Below are 10,254 nucleotides of genomic sequence, written 5' to 3' on the forward strand. Positions count from 1 at the left end.
AGCCTGACAAATTTACACTTTTATTATTTCTTTCTCCTTAAATTTGCTACGTGGTTGCAAATTCCGTTATTTGCGGCTGTAAAAACACAAAAAGTAAAACGTGAAAATGATTTGGTAAGAAAAGTAAATATCTGTTCGTGGCCTCCGTCGTAACCCACATTGCCACCATAACAAAAAAGCACCCTCGAGAGAAACTGTGTTTTTTAACGAGCTAAACAGTCCTTTCTCCAGTTAACTTACAAGAAAACTGCAAGTGTTAAACTCTGACGTCCGGGCGTTGTGCGATTATTGATGTTTATTCATGCTATTTGCGGTGATTTATTGGGATCAATGAAAGTCACAAGTGTAAACTTACCATTTCTTAAGTCATTTGCATCCGATCGTTTTTCTGTTAAGGTATCTATGAAATTAAACACTGCTTTGGCGTCACTGATCTTGTTGGCCCATATAAGATCTTCACCATACCTTGTCATCAACTTTATCAAAACCAACGGATATTGATCTTTAGCGTTGCGACTAAGGTCACTTTTTTGTAGATAAGAGTTTTCCACTTGACCGTCTGAACCAGCGCTTAGCTCAGCTAAAAAAGCAGAAAAAGTACAGCTTTCTAATAACAATGAGTTAAATGACCTGCATCGAAGGCTGTGCATTTTGATTTCAACGGGATTTAGTTCAATAATAAAACGAAAAAACATTATCTTATTTACAGATCTTTTATTTGTCTAGAGATGCAAAACACATATATTTAACTTTTTTATTTCCCTTTATCTTTTTTACCTTGCGTAAAATAAAACCATGATCCTATCATTTACGAGAGAACCTCTTTAATCTTATATTTCAAATTGTAATTACCAATAAATATTGATATCAATAATCAAATAACTTATCATATCTAATAAAGACTTATTAACTGAAGTAAAAAATCGTCACATTCCGAGTCAATTAAATCATGATAGACAATATAAAACCGAATGTTTTTGGTAGGACATCAAAGTGCTTGTTATCGTGTAAAGAAATATATTGTGATCAAGATAGATGTGAACAAACTACATTAGAAAAATCACACGGAAATTCTTGCATGATACTCAACTCTTCCCGTCACCCCCTTTTGCTCCACGTGGTCCACGATCTGCTCGACTTGTCCTACCATTGGCATAACATCGTGAATTACATGAGGAACGGCCGCAGCTCCTGTGAAACCGGCATTTGATGCCAAGGCCTCCAAGCGATCCTTGGCCCCCTACACAAAATAAATAAATAAACAAAATAAGTACACTAACAACATCTAAAATAAATAAAATCAATTAAGAGACAAAGAAGCCAATCTGGATCAATTTAAGTCCATTTTGATCGAACAACTATTCTCCATTTTAGCCACCGGATTAGTTTGGTGACTTACGTGACATAATAGACGTGGCATAAAACAGATAAAAGGTGGAAGCAGTCGCTCTCACCCGACGCCAACGCCGACACCGACAACGAAGAAATGGCCGCGGAATTCGCAAATGAGGTCACCAAGAAATTGGACCTGATACTCGCAAGACTAGGAAGCTTAGACTCGAAGATGAAGAAACTCAACCAAATTGTCAAAAACCTACAGGCTAAAGTCTCCTCTCTTGAAATAGATGTTGACGTTGTTAAAAACAAGCAGAAACCCGTCGACGAGAAGTGTACGCATTTAGAAAACAATGCTAAGTTCGGGACCAACACATACAAGAGCTTCGAAGTGATATGGACAAAAGGAAAGAAGAAATCAGTAATAACAGCAAGCAGATCCTTTACTTCGAAGCCTACTCTCGAAGAGAAAACTTAAAGTTCGAAGGAATACCAGAAACATCAGAATCCCTCGAGCTACAGAGAGAAAACACGAGACAAGTCCTTGTCTACTTTATGGAGAGGGTACTCGGCATCAAAGACGCTGGAGGGAACGTTTGCCGTACGATTATTGCTCGTTTTCTTAGATTTCCTGACAGGGAAAGAGTATTGAAGTGTGGTCGGAAACTCAAGGATACCAACAACAAGATGTATAAAGACATTCCAAGAGAGCTATATGAACTGGGAAAACCACAAGTGAAAATACTGAAGAAGGCAAGAGAAGAGGACAAACGTACTGACTTCAGCAAATCGCAACCGGATAGACTTTATATCGACGGTAAATATGTTGAAACGTAAAACATTATAAGCCAAGACAGTTTAATTAACATATTTTGCTAGTTCTTGCAGCACCAAAATCGAAGTAAAAAATCACGCTGCCGTCTAAATTAACAACTATTAGGTGCTAAAACTTTTGTTTGCTGGTAGAGTTCAATCTGAATTATTTAACAACTCTTTAAAGCTTTTCCAGTCACCGTTCGCTTCATATTATTAACGCAAATTATGGTCTAGGAGCTTATGAGCTCAGCGTTTTTCACTGGCAAGGTTTCGTGGATGGATAAGGCTCGATTACAGTTTACTGATGAGCAGGAGGTAAGGGTCTTAATTTTTTCCTTCCCCCAGTTTTTTCTTGTGTTTTGTTTTATGTGTAGTTTTTCGCATAGTACAATAGTCAAATAACCTTTGTTTTTCTTTTCTGTGTTTTATGTTTGTTATGTATATTAAGTTTGTGCTTTGGCTATGTGTTTGTTTTAGTTGTATTTGCAAGTGAACTGATTTTGCTGTTATTCGTCTCTTTTGTTTCACAGCGGCAATTTAATCATCTGCTATGATGAATGCATTTTAAAACGTAATTAGCCATATGAACTATAACGTATGCTTTAACATTCTATCATTAAATGTCAGAGGAATTCGTGATCTCACCAAACGCAAATCAATTTTCACATGGGTTAGGAACCGAAAAGCCGATATTATTTTCTTGCAAGAAATCTACAGTACGTCCGATGTGGTTGATAGTTGGAAATACCAATGGCCAGGGGACATGTAATCATAGCAAAGGTGTTCTGGTGTTATACGTGAAACCTTGCAATTTGAATTGAAATCAGTTAAAAAGGACACTCAAGGTAGATTTGTCATTGTCGAAGCGATAGTCCAAGAATGTCCTGTGTTGTTGATCAATATTTACGCTCCTAACAAAACCAACGAAGCTACAGACTCTTACGAAAATCTTCGGTCTACTTTTGTTTATTTTTTTTTTTTTTTATCTTCGGTACTTTGCTTGAAAGCGGCTATGATCAGGATTACAAAATTGTTATAGGAGGGGATTTTAACGCTCCATTAAATTTCCAAATAGATAGCTACGGAATAAAAACGGACTGGAAAAAAGAGGTAGTTACAAAAATTCGGGAGTTAATAGCAGCTACGACAGCCGGACAAATAGAAAGAAAAGCAAGTTTGATGAAGAGTGTTAGGACAAAAGAAAAAGGGTGAAAATAAGGAGGAGGAAGAATGAAGTAGTTATGCTTACCTTCCCCTCCAACACCGTTTCGAAATGCTGGCTTGCCTCCCAATCCGTTACATGTTTCCAGCTCTATCTTTCCTCGCAAATGACTGACGTAAATTTTTTGGCGTCCAGCATCTCCACCTTTCCCTGTTTTCGAATTAAGTTTCAAAGATTGAAAAAAGTATATTGCAATATCTTTAGGTAAAAAGCAACTTTTGTATGAGCCCAAAGATAAGTTTAATTCGTTAAATTTCTTCGGCCCGCGGAGCCGAGACAAGACGGACGGGTGAGGGAACGACGGCCCCGGGGGGGGAGGGAAGACGGCCGCGCCCCGGGGGGCCGGGGGGGGAGCGGGGGGCGGGGGGGGGGGGGGGCCCGGGGCCCGGGCGGGGGGGGGGGGGGGGGGGGGGGGAGGACGAGGGGGGGGGGGAGGAGGGTCGCCGCGACGCGGACCGGGGGGGGTGGCGACCCACAACCCACGCGGGGGACGGCCCGGAGCGGGCCTGGATTTATTATCTCCTTTATTTATCAGGGGAAACTGTCTGATATGAGTCAAATAAAACCAAATTAAAAAATAGTAAAATAAAATTTATATCTTATCCATTTATAAGCTAAGCGCTTTACATCGCTTAAAAAAAATAAAAAAAGAATGTTTATTTTAAAAATCACTTTACAACGCTTAAAAAAGAAAAAAATATATAGATTAATATTAAACCCTATGCAGACCGGTGGAAGGTAGCATGGGAGAAGGGGAGAGGTGTATACGCTGGCGCATAGGTGCAAGATAAGTATAAATCCATCATTATCTCGAGGCAGAACAACTAATGCTCTAACAATTAATTAAGAGTTTAATCTTTCCAGCCCATTCTAAAGAACAAAAAAAAATTTTACGGTCCACTTATTCTTTTGCTTTAATACAAATCATGGCCGAAAAAAAAAATAGAGTTTATTCTCTGCTTTCTAAGAATAGAAAATCGTTTTACGATCCTCTTACTTTGTCTTAACATCGGCGCACTGAAATAGGTTGCTCAGTCACGTACGCAAATTTATCTACTTATTTTTCTTTTATTTCTTACCGTGTGCAAAGTTTAAACAAATTTAAACGTACACTCATATTTATTCACTGTAGTTATTCAGTGTAAATATATATATATTGGGCTACTCTAAAGCAAAATCATTGTTCAGTGAACTACTCGCACTTTGAAATAATCGTTTAACCTCGTGTCGAGCTTTATTGAGTAAACATGTTTTTTCAAAGCAAGTTTAGTATAAATACATTTATTTCGTTCGAGCTTATTGCTTATGTTATTAACCAAAATTTCAGCCTCCAACATGCGCTTTAACCGTACGAAATCTTTCCCAAAACTCGACAACTGAACGCCGCCATCTTGGAGCTGGTAATGTATGCGTGACGTCAAAGAGCTCAGCCTGAAGTTTGGCGGGAAATTGTAATAGTCGAAACTCCTTGTTTTCTGTATTTCTTGGAGCTCTGTTTGAGCAAAATGGAAATGCACAAACAGGCATTTTGACAAACAAAAGCCACTACGAAAAAAACAAGGAGTTTCGAGTATTTAAATTTTCCCGCCAAACTTCAGGCTGAGCTCTTTGACGTCACGCATACATTACCAGCTCTAGGGGGCTGGATAATGTTTCTCTTTCTTATGGTGTAGTAGGCGGTGTATAAATTGAAATAATACCCTAAAGTCAGATTTATTTTCATTTATAAGGGAAGCGTAGGAATTCATCTTTCCACGACTGCTTTGATTAACGTACTGCTGCTTAATTGCTTTTGATCCAGACTTTCGCCAGCGTCTTTTTAGCTGACGACGTATGGGTTTTACTGCAGCAATTTTCTCAGTATACCAGGGCGAAGATGGACGTAGCTTTAATGGGTGCGCGCGCCGTCTGCTAACGGGCAATGCGCCAAGCTGGGATAAGTTACGAAAAGTACTCTAGAATCCGATTATCGCTGATTGTACGTAGGTCGGTAAAAGAACATTTTACGAATATGTTTGCGTAGCAGGGCTCCAATTCAGACATTTTTTTAGTTCCAAACCAATGAATCAACCTACTAAATATGTTTCACAAATGAAATGTTTACACTTACCTGATTTTCCAGCATATCCTCCGTCACAACCGCGATTTCCTGGTTCACCTCGTGTACCTGGGATATTCTCAGTGCACCCTATCGCATTTCCATAGTAGTTTCTTTTGGCCTTTGCAACACAATCTATTTCTTCCTTGTCAGATTTCTGCAGGACAATAACAATAGCAATGACAATAACAAAACCAATTCGGGTCAGAAAGCGCTTCGTGTGCTTTAGCATTATTTATTTTCTGAATGTGGGGTTGAAGTTTGGGATTGATTATTTCGCCCCCGACGACCCGTTTATCAACGATCTGTAAACAGATGTCACATGACGATGCTGGATCGGACCACTTGAGACATGGAACCTTTGGTATCGAGTATCGTCCCATTCCTATCAGGACAATCCCGACACACAGACAGAATCGATTCTTTTAAGAATTTGAATCGAGACGAAGTAAAACGACGCGACAGCAGCGAAATTCACCTCTTTTTAACCCTCAAAAGGATACTAAAATTGCAAATCGACGTTGAGTTTGAAGCCTTAAAACAAGAATGTCCATTCTATCTGGCCGCCAGCTTTTGATTATTGGACATTTTGCAGAGTATTTGCTCGCTTCTGGCGCTTTAGTGGTGCAAACCTGCCGACACGGTGACACGAGCTGAATATTGAAATTGTGAATGTTGAAAGCGTTTGGGACTTATAAATCCACGAGAAGAGCTTGAACTTTCCTACATCATTGATTTAAAAAATGTTCGACCCGACCTTATTCGACGTGAGTGTTAGAGGCTTCGGTGAGAAGATGTTTTAAAAGCTTACAGTGCCTGCATGGTTTGTCGTGCTGACCGCTTTCTCCATCAAGATTTCAATCAAGATTTACACAAACGACAAGTTTGCCGAATTGTTATTCTTCAGGTATGTCACTGACTTTTCTCCCTTTTCCCCTGAACAAAACCGATGTCATGTCTTCAAGTCGCTTTGCGTTTTAATTTTTGTATTTAAGCTTAAAGCTGGTTGTTGTGGCAAATAAAATTCAAGAAACTCGTTAACATTTGCTGTTTATTGGACTCTCTTTCGCTAGAAACAGACAGAAAATATTTGTGTTGTTTTGGTAAATGGTTTCATAGCTCAAATTTACGACGGAAAAGCTTTTTGTAGTAGCGTCGACGGAACTGAAAAGTTTTTTCGCTTGCGGGAACACAGTGGGCGATCCCGAGCGGTCAAGATGGGTCCATCTTGACCGCTCGGGTAGCCAATCAGAGCACGGGATTCGTTTCATCTTGACCGCTCACGGAGCTAGTCATATAATAAGAAAAAATATAAAAAAGATCAACCTTCTTTTAAAAGTTCTAAATTCCACTGGATAGTGTGTAACTTTGAATAATCTGACGTTCAAAAGGGTATATGGAGGCGATAGATGCCCCCTGTGTAGGGGATATGTTTGGAGATGATACGCGAATTTCTATATTTCGACAAAATCCTTTGTTGTTCCAGTATTTGCTCTTTTCTTCCGCATTAAAACATCTGATGTTTTATATTAACACATTTCCATTGAATTTTGCTGTTTAAGATGTCGCGGGAGAAAACATGTCGAAAAATCCATCATGTGATTTGATTATCAAGAGAAAACCATCCTCTATTGTAGATCAAGGTATTATCTTTCCACATAAGACGAAGTGCTTCGAAGGTGCCATATGAAAAAAGTAACGAGCGGTCCCTCATCGTTATTAACAAGAATAATTATTCTTACAACCTATCTAGCTAAATGATTATTTGATCTACATACGTTGACTGTGTTGGCATCCCCTTTAAGGCCATCAGCGCCAGATTGTCCCTGGTTTCCATTCCCGCCACTTGATACAATGCTTACGTATCCTGATGCCGTATCAGCAAATATATTCACTTGTGAAGAAAGGGATGAAGAGACAGTTAACATAAACAACAGCAATGATCTATAGCAAAACAGCAGATTTAAATTTTAAGGCCCAACTTCACCCAAAATGCATTGGGCGCAGCAATCGCTTATCCTGGATTTCTTGCAGCAAGCAATATACCAAAGGCATTATCACCTCTTTCCGAAGCAATCCTCTCGATTAGTTTAATTCACTTTTATAGATACGTTCCCTATTTTTATGTTTAGACTTTTCTTGTATTATTTTGTTTATATTGTGTAAAGTTGTGTATAGTTGTTAATTTTGCCGCTTAAGGGCGACGAGAGTTGGGCAAGATGGCGAGCCCTACACGCCGTCCTGTTGAGCGACCAAAGTTGCCTGGCTGTTTAAAAATAGTTCGTCTCAGAGATTCGGTTTTTGACCTATGGAGAGCAAGAAATCAAGCTCTGGGATTTGAAAAAAATGAAATTCCTGTTGCACAGAAGGTGAGTTTTAAATTTAAAATGCTTTATATTTTGGTTTTCTATAATTATTTTCAGGATATGTGGAAACAATCAAAAGTTTATTTTTTTTCGTGTCTGTTTTGCGTGTCTGTCTGTTTTGAAAGCGCAGAAGGGTATTTGTCTCTGTCTGTGAAAGATAATGATACTGGTAAGTTTATATTCTGATAAAGCTACTTCTAAACAAGTTTGTTAAAATGTATCGCATAAACCAAGAATGTGTTAGTTTATTAATATGTAATTTTTATGTTGTTTAGCCAATCAGATCACGTGTATAAACAAAAGAGCAATTCAAAACAAAAACAAACGATTGCAACGACTCTTGGGCGAAGGTAGGCCTTTAAGCCTAGATAACGCTATTGAACGTGTTGATCCACGCAACGCAGTACAAAACTCAAAGGTTCGTGTTGCCGATCTCTGTTTTATAGAAATGCCTCCACTTGCCGTCACTGTCACTGTTTTCTATTATAAATAACCGTTTAGAAAAAACAAACAAACAAACAAGAACAACAACAGCATCGAAAACCCTTTTAACTTACAATTTTAACTATGGACCTGGGAGACTTGTTAAAATAGAGATTTATAAAGTTAAGAACAGAAGAATAATTAAAGCATTGCCCATTAATTCATCTTGTTCAAATGAAGAATATTTTCCATTTATGTTATCAATGCCAGCCAACCTATTGGTCCATCTACTCCATGCTTTCCGTCATGTCCATCATCGCCTGAAGACTGCGTTGGAAAACTTTGTGACAAATCTGGAGCTCTGAGGTCCAATCGACTGTCTTTCGCAAAGGACACTTTACGGCTATATATTGTCAGTTTTCTTATGCCATGCATTTCAATGACCCCCTAAAATGAAAACGTCATTACATTTTTAAAGTAAATTATTCTCAGCTGTGCTAATCAGGAGGACAGAGACTACTCCCTATATAGAGTGGACTATAAGTGAAGGCTTTTACCCCACAACCACCACCCCCCCCCCCCCTCTCCCCCATCCCATAGCTCGAAAAGCCATCCCTATCAATCCTTCAGTAAAAAAATAACGATTTTACAAGGTGAACTACGACAAAGGTACGGAAAAAGGCTTGAGGTCTAGGGAGATGAGTTATATCAAGTGATAGCCTAAGCAAAGATGTTTCAAACTGGTGATAAAATAATTCAAAAGGATGTTTTTCTACCAAAAAATAAAAAAAAGTGGTCAAGATTCAGGCTCAGAGCCTGAATCTTGAAATTTTGTGACCCTTCGAAATGAAATTTTGTTAAGTATGCTCCTTTTTCACCTTCCCCATCTCCGCGCGCGTGTTCATTTTTGATAAGAAATGTTTTCCGTGTTTCTATCGATATTTAGTAGAAACTCAGCAGTTTCTATTGGAAATCCGCGAATCTTTTGTTTCCCTTTTTTTTATTTTTTTTTTTTTTTTTTTTTTTTTTTCTTTTATAGAAACACTCGTGAAAGTTTGGGAGAACTCGATAAAAGCTGTGGAAACACTTGCTCGGCTCGTGTTCTCACAGCATTTCTCGCTCTCCCAAACTTCCACTCGTGTTTCTATTTAACAATTAGATTATGAGCTCGAGATTTCTATCGTTTATTTGTTGTTGAGGGCGGAGCCCGATTCAATTTTTCATAAATATATTTGGGGGGAAAATATTTTTTTTTTTTTTTTATATTTTACCTCCAAAAATTAAAAAAAAAACTTTTTTTTTTTTAAATAAAAAAAAAATAAGCCCCCCCACCCGGAAAACCTTTTTTTTTTTTTTTTTTTTAATTACCCAAAATAAAAAAAAAGTTTTTTTTTTATAAAATAAATATTAAAATATACAAAAAAGGGGCCAAAGAAAAAAAAAAAAAAAAAAAAAAAAAAAAAAAAAAAAAAAAAAAACTCGATAGAAACACGGAACATGTTTTCTATTTCTTTGAGAAAATAACCGTCAAAGAAAATAACGCACTACAAAGTACAATTGTGCGCTATACTTAATATAAAAACGTAGATTCTCTTTACTTTGCGGTTTAACGTCATAACCATGTTCAACCAATTACAATAAGGCAGTCGATCAACAGAAAGAAATCACGTATTACTAGTAATGCTGTAATGTTATATTTGAAGTAATAGGCTTAGCAAAGTACCTTAACGTATACAGTGTCCGCTAGGACTTCAAGCTCAATGTTATTGGACTGGTTTTGGAGATATCCAAGGCCAACTTTCCACTCTAATTCGAGTTGCTCTTGTACGTAATCCATATGAACAATTCGGCCAATCACTTGATAACGATCTGTTGGCAAGGAGACACAAAATAGGCATAACTTTTTAGCGAAAAAAAGTTTTTGCCGCGTAGCACGCAGATAATTATTAATAATTGTCCATTGGTGTTCTTGAAAGGGCATTGAAGGTTGTTTT

The 10,254-nt window shown here is 38.0% G+C and overlaps 1 pseudogene across 1 annotated transcript in view; it reads right to left on the minus strand.

The window, feature by feature from the left end:
- LOC144641745 (uncharacterized) overlaps positions 1-10,023 on the minus strand; it is a 29,747-nt pseudogene extending 19,724 nt beyond the window's left edge. The window contains exons 1-7 of the transcript XR_013568614.1: positions 9,984-10,023; positions 8,536-8,707; positions 7,250-7,365; positions 5,484-5,628; positions 3,401-3,523; positions 1,091-1,240; positions 356-580 (exon numbers count right to left, since the gene is read on the minus strand). The product of XR_013568614.1 is annotated as an uncharacterized LOC144641745 (transcript). The remainder of the gene's footprint in view (positions 1-355; positions 581-1,090; positions 1,241-3,400; positions 3,524-5,483; positions 5,629-7,249; positions 7,366-8,535; positions 8,708-9,983) is intronic.
- Between the last annotated feature and the right edge of the window lie 231 nt (positions 10,024-10,254).

This window comes from Oculina patagonica, chromosome 2 (genome assembly GCF_052425735.1).
Source record: "Oculina patagonica isolate OP01 chromosome 2, crgOcupat, whole genome shotgun sequence".
Lineage (NCBI taxonomy): Eukaryota > Metazoa > Cnidaria > Anthozoa > Scleractinia > Oculinidae > Oculina > Oculina patagonica.